Here is a 15,584-nt window from a genome sequence, read left to right on the forward strand (position 1 = left end):
AAAGTATCAGGGGTAAAATACAGGCAGCGAAGGGCTGTTTATGACTTGTACTGAAACCAGACGGCAGTTGCAAGAGTTGAGGAGCATGAAAGGGGGGCTGTGGTTGAAAAGGGAGTGAGGTAGGGTCTCAGCCTATCCCAGATATTATTCAATATGTACATTGAGGAAGCTGTAAAGGAAACCGAAGGAAAACTTGGAAAAGGAATTGAAGTTCAGGAGGAAGAAATGTAAAAGTTGAGGTTTGCCAATGACACTGTAATTCTGTCAGAGACAGCAAAGCGCTTGGAAGAGCAGTTTAACGTAATGGATAGTGCGTTGAAAGGGGGATATAAGATGGACATCAACAAAAGCAAAGCAAAGGTAATGGAATACAGTCGAATCAAATCAGGTGATACTAAGTGAATTTGATTAGGATACAAGACTAGCAGATGAGGATTGTTATTTGGGCGCCAAATAACTAATAACGGCCGAGGTAGAGAGGATATGAAAGGTAGTCTGGCAATGGCAAGAAAAGCATTTCTGTAGAAGAGATGTCTGTTGATATCGAGTACTGATTAAAGTGTCAGGAAGTCCTTTCTGAAAATATTTGTATGCAGTGTAGTCACGTGTGAAAATGAGACATGGGTGATAAACAGTTTAGACAAAAAGAGAATATAAGCTTTCCAAATATGGAGCTACAGAAGAATTTGAGAATTAAATGGGTCAGCCATGAAACTAATAAGGAGGTACTGATTATAACTGGGGAGACAAGAAATTTGTGGCTCAACTTGAACAAAAGAAGGCATCTGTTGATATAACACATTCTGAGACATCAAGGGATCACCAGCTGAGTATTGGAGGGAAGTGTGGAGGGGTAAAAATAGTAGGGAGAGACCGAGAGATGAATGTAGTAAGGAGATTCAGAAGGATGTGGTTTGCAGTAGTTAGCCGGAGATGAAATGGCTGGCACAGTATAGAGTAGAACGCACAGCTTCATCAAACCAGTCTTCGATCTAAGACCACCGTCACCCCAATAACAAAACAACAACAACAACAGAAATGCTGTGTGGTAAGTGTGCCGCGAATAACAACGAAAGGGGTCCTGCTATAAAAGAATGGCAACCCAGACCATCGATCCTGACTGCCGTGCCGTAAAGCGGTCAACAATCAGGTTAGTATCCCACTGCTTTCCGGGGCGCCTCGAGACGTGTCATTACTGGTCACAAGAAACGTCATCGCTGGTCACCGGGGTTCAGTTCGAAGCCAGTCTCATCATTCCAGCAGATGAGATTCGAGGCCCAAGACGTGTCTGGAAGCGCCCCGGATAGAGGTGGGATACCAACCTGATTGTCGCCCACTACATGGTCTGAAAACTTAGAGGGTCTGGGTTGCCTGTAGGATAATTCCATCGTGGTTTGTCGATATTTTTATGTGTCTCTATCTGAAATTACTTAACAAAAAAATATATTTCTACATCTTGTGATTTTTAAGATGTGAAGTTAACTACACCCCGTGTATCTTCTGATGTGTATATGATGTAACAGCGGAAAAGTGGCATAATATCAATACAAAATCAATGTCAGGTGAACTGCAAACGTTACATTAAGCAGATTACTAAAGATTTGTGAACCAGCAACAACCATAATTAATCTAAAAACGGTACTGTTCTGGTAAAGTGGTGATGGGAATTTGAATTCCATTTGCTGTACCAGTGTCTTATTATATGAAATCGTGCAGCACCAAAAGTGAAGAAGCAGTTTGATTATATGAAAGCTATGACAGCTTTGAAAATCGTATTATTAATAACATTGTTAACTGATGTTCTGTAGGTAGTCTAATTTGCTCATGCATACAAACGATCCAAAATCGCATGTTCTTTCCTTCACCGTAAAATTTGGTTTCGAAGTTGTAGCAAAGTAAAGTTACTCCTTCGTGGCAAAGAAAACACGTAACCTATCGACGTCTACAGTACGTTATAGAATCTGTACGAAAATGATACTATTAACGAAAGGGATCAACAAAGCTGATACAGAAAAGAAAGGGAAAGAGGCATTAGAGATAAACAGTATAGTGTTAGACAATGAACTGTGAAAGTGACAGGAAGTGTGGACAGGAGAATTCGTGGCACCACATATGGCACACCTAGTGAGGACCTAATGTCATATATTGTCTTTACATTGTCGCTCGGAAGCTGGTGGAACCCTTGGATATCAGATATGCAAAGTGTGTGCTAAAGAGCATCTTCACAAGTTACGTCCATTATACGAGAGCGAAACGGGGAAGCCTGCTGTTGGAGTTTTGGAAATCATAAAGACAATGTTTTTTCTTCTATAAGGTAACATGTATCTTTATAGTATCGAGACGAAAAATCAGTTCACATAATACTGTCACACATTTTTATAACGCCAATGAAATTAAAATGCCACTGATCGAAATTAAAATGCCACGGTAAAACTACATAGTATGACGTAGAGTTCATTAGATTCTGAAATAGATGAAATGCGACTGTATATCTCGTTGGCAAGGCCTGATGTGATTCTAAAATCGTGCTGGTCTCAACCCCCACCCCCCTCCCCCGCCGTTCCACCCACCCCATCAAATCATACTCGTTTCGTCCAATGAAGGACAATACGCAGGCATAACGATTTGATGATACACACTAGATGAAATTCGGTTCAAAGATTCGTATGACAGTGCACATTGGAATTTTTTAAAAGAGAAATTCGAGAAATGAATTCAGACATCGCTCACGTGTGTTGCCCTTAATCGAGTCTCCACTGAGTAGTAACAATATCTAGGAGTAAGGTCACTCCAAGTGAAATTCTCGCAATCTTAAATATTTTATTAAGATCTTACTATCTCTTCTACATAAGTTTCATTGAACATCACATTTTCAAACAATGTAGATGTAGCAGTCATTTATTGTATTAGCCAGATGTATCAAATTTGCTAAATGTAGCAAGTAAGTTGAAGTTTCCAGAATGAAATTTTCACCCTGGAGCGGTGTGTGCGCTGATATGATCCTGGGAGATTAAAACTGCGTGCCGGACGGAAACTCGGTGGCGCACTTAACCGTGAAAGGCAAAGGTCCCGAGTTTGAGTCTCGGTCAGCCACACAGTTTTAATCAGTCAGTAAGTTTCATATCAGCGCACACTCCGCATTAGAGTGAAAATTTCATTCTGCAAACATTCCCCACGCTGTGGCTACGCCATCTCTCAGAAAAATTCCTTCTTCCAGGAGTGCTAGCCTTGCAAGTTTCGCAGCACAGCTTCTGTAAACTTTGGAAAGTAGGAGACGAAACACTGGGGGAATTAAAGCTGCGAGGACGGGCCGGGACTGGTGATTAGGTAGCTCAGTCGGTAGAGCACTTGCTCGTGAAAAGCAAAGATCCCGAATTTGAGTCTCGGTCCGCACAACAGTTTTAATCTGCCAGGGGGTTTCAAGTTGACGTGTAATGTGGTGTGGGCATTATGTAGTGGCCGCAGTAATTTCTCTGGGCAAACTCTGTCGTAATGAGGGCTGATGTCAGACTGAAGAGGAATATCTGTGTATATTCTCTACGTACTCTTCCTAAAATCCATGTACAAGGAAATTCACTACAATCGCGTTATTATACAATAAAAATATGTGTCATAAACGACAGGAATCACCAATTAAGTAAAATAAGATTACTGCGATGTAAATAACATTAGGTCATTAGCATGAAGAATTGTTTCTAACAAAGTTGTATTCAATGAAAAATCTACCTATTTTGACATTAGAAGTTCAGCTGTTTAATGTCTGTTGAAAAATGATCCCAAGATTCCGATTTTTTACTGCCGAATGAAAATTTGGGCGTAAACAATACTCGATAAAATTAACACTTAGCAACTGTGAACAGTATGGTAATATTATGAACATGTAATGGGGTCTGAATTAATGTTAATGTGCTGTTCGCTGGAGATTTGTTTATGGATTCGAGGACGCACTTTAAACGCAACAATTGCTAACTGTCGTTCACGCTGTCATGGTAACCACTGTCCTTGGCGCAGATGATCCCGTACGGACATTACGTTACCACAAGGGCTTTCTGCATAGCCCTCCCCAAATCTTGAATTACCTCGGACTGACACTAAGAACTTGACAGTGAACTGATATTGCTACAGTGGCCGGCCAACCCTCTCGTCTAATCTCTGTCCCATCGCGAACTTTGGTGATGCGATACAGAGGAAGCAGTCGGCATAGCAACAGCTGTCTCATTCATTACTGCAACTGCATAATGCGCAAGATGTTGTCCTATCTTCATACATCTGATCCCAAAACCATAATCACGGTTTCAATCATAATCATTACAGACAACATGACTATAGTATTTTATGCTTCGATGTTTACGTGAAGAGTACCATTAGAAGAAATAAAAAGAAAGGCTTGTGACGCCCATCATCCGTGAGACGTTTCCTCTAATCGAGGTATTCAGTCTTATATACTATAACAATTTGTATGGACTGTATTACCGCGGTTCTTCGGGAAATTATATTGTCGAAGGATTTTTCTATATATTTTCTCTACACTCGCCACAAGTATTGAAATTAGGCCCGATGATTTTGGAGAACCCGTGTCCACATACAAAGATGAGCCGCAGCATCTTGGAAACTCTAGAAAAAAAAATTTTTTTTGGATCTGCAACGCTGACTCAATGGTAAAAGCCGACAGATTAAAGAGATTATATTCATAGCAACTCTAAAAGTTAAAAAAAACTTCCATACTGAAGTATGTGGTCTGTTTCATCTTGCGATTAGATGAAACAATAGCCATTAACAAATATCCACCCAGCTGACCAATTTTTGAAAATTATAATTGATCTCAACTGCTTAATCTAATGGTCGTCCTACAAGTGGCAGGGGGCCCGATGTTCCGCGCCGATATTCACACAGCGTTAGGGTGACCAGACCTCCGGATTAATCCGAACATGTCCTCCTTTTCAGCTCTTTGTCCGGGGTCCGGGCGGATTTTTACAGTGTCCGGCTTTTTCGCTAAGTGGAGCGGAATAAAGTTAAATTTACAATTCGTCCCGTTCTATTGCTCTTTTCTTAAATATTTTAACTATTGGCACAGCCTTCGTGATAAACACGCACGAAGGCAGTGATAGTAGGTGGCACCAGGATCGTCGATTTTATCGTTGATCTACCTGTAACGAATGCAGATACCGATTATTTAAAATTTTCGTTTCGTATATTCGCTTTGTATTGGCTTAGCTTCCTGTAGTGCACGTGTGATATGAGAGTGTAATTCTTAAGCGAGTGAGTTACGTAAAATATTCGGCTATGCCTAAACGAAAGTGTACATTATCTGATGTCCTTCTCTGCAAATATCCGGCTTTAAGAAAGGGAGGAATGAATTTGAAGCGGAATGTAAGATATGTGGAGCTGGAACGTACATCTCAGTGGCCAATGAAGGTAAGAAATAACTCGACAGATTAACTATCATGGTTTTATTTCATTGTTTCATAGTCATTCAATTTATTTGTATTCGGAAGGTTCACTTTACATGTCGTCAGCTGCTGCTTGAATTGTAGATGTTGGTAGCGGTGCATCGAATGAACGGAGGTGAATGGTCTTACGTTTTTCGCTTTGTAAACAAGTCCGTGTTGTTGACATAATAAAACTATTGACGCCACACTGTTACCACAATCAATGTCTTTTATATCGCTCAGTAATTCCCGGCAGTCACGTGACTTGTCCAAAGCTCACTGGTGGTATTCTCATCTGCAGTTGACCTGTTTGACGTGTCCTCTTTTTTCTTCCATTGTCCTCCATTTTGAAGCTGTTTGTCGTCCTTTTTAAACAACTGCATCTGGTCACCCTACGCAACGTACATATGAAAAAAAGAGTATAAAATACGCAAAAGGTATAAAGTATATGTTCAAATAATACATACTTCAATTTTGGTAATGAAGGAGTTTATAAGGAAAACTATGATTGTGATTTAAATCTTATCCAGAAGTGTATTTGTCACCTATCTTATGACCACATAGAAGTAAAAGAATTTGATCTTTCTTCGACACTCTCAACTAATAACAATTAATAACACATATTATTTCGTCGACCTAATAGTGTATAATAAGTCACTCTCATCATAAATAAACAGTGGTAGTAACAAATGTGAACTATAAATGATTTGCTGCATAACTGTTTGTTAAAATTGTTTGCTGTATCACACAAATGCATCAACGTGCATAAAATTGTTATTTGAACACATTAAACCATCCTAAAAGAAAAAAAAAAAACTTTCGGCAAACCACAGATACGACAGATATAATTCTACTATCCCTTTCAGACATTTCTTGTAAATTGTGAACGATGGAATATTTTAGTTAAACGAGAAACCTAAATTAGGCTGTTTGTTTGTTTCCTGTCTATGACTGATGATTTCAGCGACATAAAATCGTCAAATCTGGATCGGACGCTTTACACACTATACTGAATGTTGCAGAGTGGGTAAAAGAACTTATTCCAAGTCCTTAAAGTTAAAAGGAAGAGCTGGTAAAGAAAAGAATTGAAACTAGGAAACAACGGATATTCTTTACACTTTGTGAACGGAGAATGCAAACTGCACACTTTTACTTACATCAAAGAGTACATTCCGCATGACGAAATCTAAAGAGTACCCGAATTTCCATATCAGTTCATCCTGCCACGTATCTTTGAGGCACCGTTTTATTTCGTTACCGTGAATCGATGTTGAGGTACAACGAAGTGTCCGTCGCACCAATAGCTGTCGTACAGGAATGCACCATTAATGAGTCCAAATTATTTGCCCATCCGGACGAATTTCCAGCATTTGTTATCGTGACGTAGGCGTTGGGGATTTACACCTTAAGCTGGTGTGTGTAAATTAATACGTGCAGTTGCAATATACAACTTGGATGTAATGGAAAGCCGGCCGGTGTGGCCGAGCGGTTCTAGGCGCTTCAGTCTATAACCGCGCGACCGCTACGGTCGTAGGTTCGAATCCTGCCTCGGGCATCGATATGTGTGATGTCCTTAGGTTAGTTATGTTTACGTAGTTCTACGTTCTACGGGACTGATGACCTCAGATGTTAAGTCCCATCGTTATCAGAGCCATTTGAACCATTTTTGTAATGGAAAGCATTTGCAAATTAATCTGTTTCACTTCCTTTAAAGACGGTATACAGGTTGTTCACACATTCAACGACTTCCACTTCCATTCACGATTACTGCATTGCTTTTATATCAAAATTAAAATTTTGTTTTCAGCAGTAGGTACGGTCAAATGCTCTTAGAATGCTTCAATATCGCCCAAGCAAATTCTCCGATCGTACTTTTTTGATAGTTTCTTGCTATCGAAAATTAGTCTCTTACCGAAATCTAATGCAGAAATTATTAATTTTAGCTAGTAAAGAACGCGAAATAATAAAAAAATTGTTAAACAGTAAAATGTAAACTACAAGGCAAGTTTACAAGGGAAAAAAACATTAAACTGACAATAACCTTGTAGCCTATAAGGTTACAAGACGTTACAAAATTAATTCCAAAGCGAGTATACTTGTGACAAATCTTTTTGATGGTACACGTATGACATTGAAAGTACATTTCATCAATATATTAAGGGTTAAACTCCCTCCACAAAATAAGAGGCATGAAACAGTATGTGCTGCTCCAAAGTATATGTAACTTATACAAGTCATGCCATTCGTGGCAGAACCCTATCGTTGGTGGTACTGTAATTTCGCCTATCCGTAGATGGCGCTTGGAATTACTTCCTTTCAGTTCAAAACATCAACTGCGTGCCTCCAGTATACGATATTACTCTTCGGCCGCCTGTATAACGGATACTTATCAAAAGAAACATAAAAAATCATTTTATGAAGATTAACGAAACATCCGGTTCTGTGCAGTTACTTTCATTATAAACGTGCCTGATGAAAACTATTGTTACAAAGGAATAAGTAGAACTTGGAGTAGAGTGTTCAGTTCATATAAAACACAGAAAACGGCCCTGAAATAAACAAAAACCACAAAAATACCTTTACAAGGTCTATAATAACACTATGTTTGGACGCGTTAACAGATGGATCTCTGGAACTCGGCTCTATGCTCCACGTCGTCCTGGAAAAGAAAAATTTTTGTTTCGTTTGATTATAGTGGGTGCCAGATATTCTGGATATTCTGTTTCCGTCCGTGTTACAGGTATGCAGTTGTCACAGATAAACAGTGTAGCTTAACTTACATTTCAAATTATTTGGTACTTCTTCATTAAAAAATTAGCCGAAATCAGTCTATCAGTCAGGTGAACTAATCAAACGTCACTTAAATTGGCCACGTGGTAGCGTTAAGCTAACGGTAAAAATAAAACAACGGTCACAAACCTTTTGCCGGTCTAGTTGAGCCAACGACATACCATTTATAACGTGGGTAAGAGTTCTGCACTACTTGTAATACAACTACGACCCTCACCATTTTTGTTGTCCATAAGATTCTTCGTCATTTTACCGCCTTTAAAATCCCTCTATTATATTTTTTCATTTAAAAATCATGCAATACTTCCCCTACGTACTGGACTCTGAACCCTTAATATGCTGAAATATATTTTCATTTAAAGTAATCCAGCAATAGTGCAGAAATGTCATTTACAAAAGACAAACACGTCACTTGCAGCAGCTCATATTCTGAGACATGTAATTTTAGAATTTACAATGGATAATACATATTCCTCATTGTATGACATAGTAATTTGTTAGAAGATATAAAATTTATCTTACAGCGAATTACAGTTATGAGTCTATAATTAGTAGAACGTAATATCAGCTGAATAATCGCATAAAAGTAAAAATTATCACACAGGGGAAAGTAATGAAATAAGATACAGAGACTAACATAAAGCAATTACAGTAGAAATACTACAAGACAGACAGGAACATGTCAGTACATAAAGATGGCACGCATAATTCAGCATTAATAAAATACGTTGTCTGCAGTCTCGGAAATAATTAAATTTTTTTCTCAAATTATCTTTACTCCATATTAACTATTTTAACTTCTTAGAAAAATGTCACATACTTACTGCCCATGCATCGCATGAAATAAATATGTAAAGCGAAAAATATAATCTTCTAGTTAGAGAAAATTTATTTAACGAGATCAGACTAATTACCTGTATATATTAAGTGTTTTAGAAAATTTTAACTGCCATCTTCAGATTATTCATATACATCGAACACTGTCCATTCTGCATAGTGCACTATTATCTAGTCATGACGATAAAGGAACTCAACATAACTAAATGACAGTACACTAGATACAATGTCACAGTGTTTAATGTATGTAGACGATTTAAGAACGAGAATTAACATTTACCGATACATGTAGTTACTCTGATCTGGGCAAATAAAACTTCACTAACTGTATTCACAGCCTAATCTAAGTCTCTAAAAATGACCTATAGTCTTTCTCACTTTATGTTTTATTCTCGTCCTTTTGGCATTATTTTCCTCTTTCAGGCTTAGGATTTATTTTGAGAATCTCAGTTGCGTGATAAGTTCGTAAATATTTTTATTTGCAGTTCAGGTGCTGTCTATTGGAAAGTTGTTTGCATTCGGTAAAATTTAAAAACTGTCATTATAACGCTCCCTAAATCTTCTACTGAAATTAAACATCTCCAGGATGGGCATATCGTAAAAGGTTTTCTGATTGTTTTGTATTAAAGATGGAGCTTATTGTCATGATCGAAGACGATTTCTTATCATGCGATAAACGTTACAGAAGGAAATTTTCATTGCTATTATACCTTTCATTCTAAAGCTCTCAACTAATGTTGAGACTTGGTAAAAACAGTCTGTTTTCGTATGTATAAAGTGAGTAAGAATGAATCGTTACTCCTAGCATATTTATATAATTCCTGACGCATTTCTGTGGTGGTGGTGGTCTTGATGGTGATGGTGGTGGTGGTGGTAAGATCATGCGAGACCAAACTGCTGTCATCGGTTCCTAGGATTAAACACTATTTAATGTAACTAAAACTGACTTACGCTAAGGACAGTACACACACTAATGCACGAGGGAAGACTCGAACCTCCGACAGCGGCAGCCACGCGAAATGTTGCAAGGCGCCTAAGACAGCGCGGCTACGCATTTATCCACCCATTACTTTTTACTATAATTTCTGTTAATTTTAGCATAATACGGGAAGATTTTCTATATTGGACCACTGTTATATTTTGTTACTCCTAGCCTTTGCCATGTACTTAATTGAAACAAAACATAAGTACAACAATCTATGTCAGTTGTTGCAGTTTGAATAAATGTATAGCTTAAAAGAGTTTAATTTAAAATTTATAAGTATGTAAAGGTCCGAATCAGGAAAACTTGTTTTTTTTATTTTGGACCCTTCATTGATATAATTGGACACTGAGTAAAAGATAAATAAGAAATTTAATACATTAAAGAAGCCATATATCACCATATTTACTAGACATAAACGATATTTAAATAGTTGGACCTTATTATACAAAACAAATACGTTTGGAGTATCTTACCAGTAGGATATTTATGTTGCTAAATTAAGGTAAAATTGTTTCCTTCTCATACAGCGCTTCGAATTAAAACAAACAATAAGCTAGGGAAGTTGTTGCATACAGAAATGTAAAAAAAAAAAAAAAAAAAAATAGGTGAAGTCTAACCGCAGTCTCAAAAGAAATATTTCCTTATTGTGGGTTTCACATTGGCACATTGTGTATGAGCCTATAATTTGCAGTTCATGCATTGTATGATGTTATTTCCCTCTGTTATCGTACACATAAAAATAATCAGCTTGAACTGCCAACAGTGTCTTATCCTTTCTGTCTTATCATATTTTTACCGTATTACATAAACCTTCGACTTCTCTAATTGTAGCTTAAGAGGGCTGCGAGTTATTAACCTCACGTTGTATGGTTTCGCTCTACCTCCAACAACAGGCTTATAGCATGAATCCGCAAGGGGTGACACCATGTTCGCAATCTTCTTGAAATTCTTAGCAGGTGTAGTACAGTTGTCATCACTTTAAATGTCGTCTTACGAAGATTCCTCCCTACTGTTCTATGTAGAAGTGGGCATCTCTAGAAAATTATCATCAACTATCAAGCAAATTGTTGGCGTAACATGACGTTTTGAAAACACATACTTATTAACAGGCAAAATTCCTCCTGAGCGGAAGACCCTCTCTGCTGTTCCTGTTGTTGTTCGGCCATAAGCTTGGGTCAGCAGTCCAGATACCTGAAACTACGTAATAGTTTTACCGTTTATATTGGGTTTGAATTATCTACGTTTTAATGAGATTGGTTTCAAGAGATGCAAAAAACGAAGCATCATATGACTGCAGTCGGTGTGTAGTATGCCCAGCTAACTGCAACATGAAATACCATTATCACGAGCGTACTCAACAGCGTCTAGATATCTACTGTACGCTGTGCGATCATCAAGTAGCAGGACCACAAGTGACTCCTTGTTACAGTTCACAAAATTTATGAAGTTCTTGAGCCACGATAAAGACAACTCTGTTTTCATGTAACTAGTGTCTGAGATGTCAACTACGCGTCATGCTGGTTTCCAAATTGTTGCTGGCTCCTCTAACGTTTGAATGTCACCATAGGTGAAACGTGGTTTCCAGGCGCAATGATAGCACAAACAACTTTGGTGTTAACCTCCCGCCTGTGATGAGTCCCACTTGCCTTTCTGCGCGAAAACTTCTTGTAGTCTTTTTTGAAGCGTTGTAAATCCAGACTCGACGACGCTGAATTCACTATAAGCTATAATTTGATTCTCATCAACAGTTTTCTCAAGGAGGTCGAGGAAGTGATTCACATCATCTCTACCGAACACATTAGTTTTGGCCATTTAATTTCCTTCAGGCTGACGGAGGGGAAGTAGTAGATTTTTCGTCTCGTGAATGAATAACACTGCTTTGCCTCCGTCATTTTCTTCCCTCTCTTGAAACAGTGAGGTATCTAATATTCCTCTGCTACGAAAGTTTACGAACACCTCTGATGGTAAAACCGCAAATCCTCCCTTCAGGTAAGAAGAGGGGGTCTCCAACAGCTATTTCCATCTCTGGATAAAAGTTGATTGTCTTCCGAATGACTTAATTTCATTTGATAAACTGTATTTGCTGTCAGTACGTCTCCACATTGTATCATCGCATACACCATGTACACGAGGACACACTTTCTTGTTTTGAAAGTGCTCTAAAATATTATCTGTTGTGAGCGTCTCCTAAAGTGTACTGTGCGAAATCGGGAAACACACTTTGGCAGCCAAATGGAGTATAAGAAGAGATAATGCTGCAGGAACACACGAAATCAGTATCTAGTTTTAAGATGTGTAGTTGCTAAATAATGGAAGGCACTTATGAAGTACACTGTAGATGATTTACTGACTTACTCCTGCTGTATACGCAAACTTATGATTTGTAGAAAAACATTTGTAACACAATCGAAGAGAATACAGCAATGGCAGCCATTCTTTCCTCAATGTCTACAGTCAACTGACTGCTGTGCCATGTAGTTACTGTGGGAAGTGTTCTGCTGTATCAAGATAGGTGCCCTTCGCGATATTAGGTTTCCAGCATTCATTTTAGAGCTCTACGAAGTCAAAATAAATTTCGTACCCGAATGTGGAGTGTATATGGATGTACCTTTCACGAAACACTACTCTTTATATCTGGATACATTTTATATTTTTCTCACTGGTGACTGCCTGCAATAGACATCATTTACCGGGATATTGTTACACAGAAATGAAGCAGGGGTTCGTGGACGTAGTGTCAGTTAAAAAGTTTATCATTGGTGGATTTTGTTGCGGTGTTATACTGAATTTTGAAATGCCATATAATTGGTTGAGAATCCGCGTTATATGGGGTATTTCATTATTATGTATTTACCCAGAGCGTATTTTCCTTGGGAAAATTAATAGACTTGTGTGTGTGTGTGTGTGTGTGTGTGTGTGTGTGTGTGTGTGTGTATGTGTGTGTGTGTGTGTGTGTGTGTTACCAGCTACTTATTTTTCCCGAATACGCTGTAAGTAATAATAAAATACCGTGCATAGAAATTATTAATCGGTATCAGCCATAAATATCCATTGCACTAAAGATCCGAAACTCTCTAGGACTTAGGGCTTCTTCTGTTCCCTGTCTCCTTTCTCGCCTTGTGCAATGATTCTTGTATGTGAAAGATACTAAGTTGCACCATGGTTCGGTATCTACATTAAACTGTGTATCACTCTGTAGCTATCCGTCAGTTCAAAGGTAAAGGCTAAGGCCTACGAAATGATGGCTTATGTCTGCTGTTCAAACATACCTTGGCGTTGAGGATAGCTGTAAGTTACCAAGAAAATAATAAACAATTAACACAATAGGAAAACTGAAAAATATCACATATGTAACAAAGGCTAAACCAGTGAGTAATAGATGTTTATTGGGACACCTAATGTTCGTGTTTACAAATATCCGAAGGGAGGGTTCACATGTCTGTAATTAGACGCTGAATTTAAGGCCAAAATGAAGATATATCAGAGCTTATTCTATGTGGATATTTGTCAGCAAATGACAGATACTTCCGTATGGTTACGCAAACTCTTTGGCTGTGTAAAAGAGTTTCTATGGTTGTATAGACTACATGTGAATTGGAGCATCAAGCAAATGTTCGCTGAACCGGGCACTTTTCAGGAGTATACAAATAAAGGTTCCTACAAGGAAAACGAAGATTAATGTAGAAGCATCTTCACTGACGACCATGAAAAACGTTAGAGAAGGAAATGAATTAATCTTTTGGATAAAGAAAAAAAAAGAAGGAATAAATCAGGAGTAAAAATTTTATTTGTAAGAATTAGTCTTACCTGGAATCGATACTGTATATACATCTAACGTTTATTTACCAGCATTTTCCGAACGAGTTTATCACAGAGGATAAATGATTCAAGTCAGCAACTTCCGAACACCAAGCAGGTGTGTGGATGGCAACAATGAATCTAGCCTCCGGAATGAAACATTACAGACAATAATTAGTAGACTTTTGTGTGTGTGTGTGTGTGTGTGTGTTTTTGTCTCTATGTGTGTGTACACCCACAACTTATTTTTCCCGAATACATAGTAAGTAATAATAAAATATCCTACATAGAAATTATTAATTCACCAATGACTTACACCATACAGTTTTAAGAGTAAATTCCTGAAAGGCCGATATTTTCCAGTATACGAGTGATATGGTGAGGCCGAAAGCAAGGAATGAAGATTAATGCCCCGTCCATAAAGAGATAAGAAGGGCCGAGGCATTAGAGAACATTGAAAGCAACTGACCGTAGCCTCTTAAAAGCCAATATCCGGTTTTTGCCAGCAGTAAAGGATACAGAGGTAAACTTAAATCAGAATGGCTGGGAGGGGAACTGCTATAAATGAAATCGTGATCGCCTTGTTAACCAAATACAGTACATATTTATGGTACACTGGTTGACGTTTATATCGAAATTACACTATCAATGTGATGTTAGTAATTTAACTGACTTCGTGTTTGTGGGTAAGTTTAGTACTATGTTAATTCTCATGTTAGAAGCCCCAGCTCTCGCCTAATATATGAAGCGGCAAGTTAGATGTGGATGAACTCCGGAGAACAGTTCTAGCCCAGAACGTAATCTCAATACGAGGCCTAAGTTACCGTTCATCCGTACAGATTTCGACTTGCAGTGGTTCTCCAAGGTAACTGTAAACGAGTAAACTCTGATCTTGTTCACCTCTAACCATCTCGTTGTCGACGAGATGTTAAATTGTAACGTTCATTGCCTACAAAAGGCGCCTGTTTGAATTTCTACGTATCTCGTTGAAAAACGCCGATGATAAATAAAATTTATCGACTTAAAAATGAGTCGAGAAACCCATACATTATGGCATGCAATTATAGCGCATAGAATCTACATCCAGAGCCTATAACACTGTTATGAAGAGGAAGTTTTACAAACGTACATCTTGTTCATCTTGGTTATTCCTATAGCCTGTATCGAGCTGCACCTGATGAATGCGCATTTATGTTTACTTTCGGTTCTTATGGCGCCTACACTGTCAATACAGAGTATGAGGACCTCCTCCTCCATGTGTTGTCGGAATCGTGAATCTTAATTAACAACCACTTAATATACAATGGAGAAATAACTATGTATTCATGGCGTTTGAAAAGAAATTTTTCTGTAATATTTTAGGAGGTAAAATCAGATAAAATTAAGGAAAGGCCCTGTCAATATAACTGTGGGAACATAAATTTGCCGAGACATGTGCTATTTTATCCTAAAACAATCATCTGTCACTTGAAATTCCATGTTGTTACTAAGCATTCGGTCGTTTGTTACGAACACGCTCTATTTTCGTGCCCAAACGCTAATAAAGCGTACTGTATCAGTCTAACTGTTAATTTTGTAATAATTTATTCTTTCGCTCTGAGTGAGTTTCGCTTCGTGCTTCAACAGAATTCAAGACGTGAACTGTTCAACTTCAGTACTTCATCCATTCAAGAAATGTAATAAACTTATGACTTTCACCGCCACGATAGTCGGCGAAATGAGTGTAGAGACAAACGTAACCGTTA

Source organism: Schistocerca nitens, chromosome 1 (assembly GCF_023898315.1).
Source record: "Schistocerca nitens isolate TAMUIC-IGC-003100 chromosome 1, iqSchNite1.1, whole genome shotgun sequence".
NCBI classification, from domain to species: Eukaryota; Metazoa; Arthropoda; class Insecta; order Orthoptera; family Acrididae; genus Schistocerca; species Schistocerca nitens.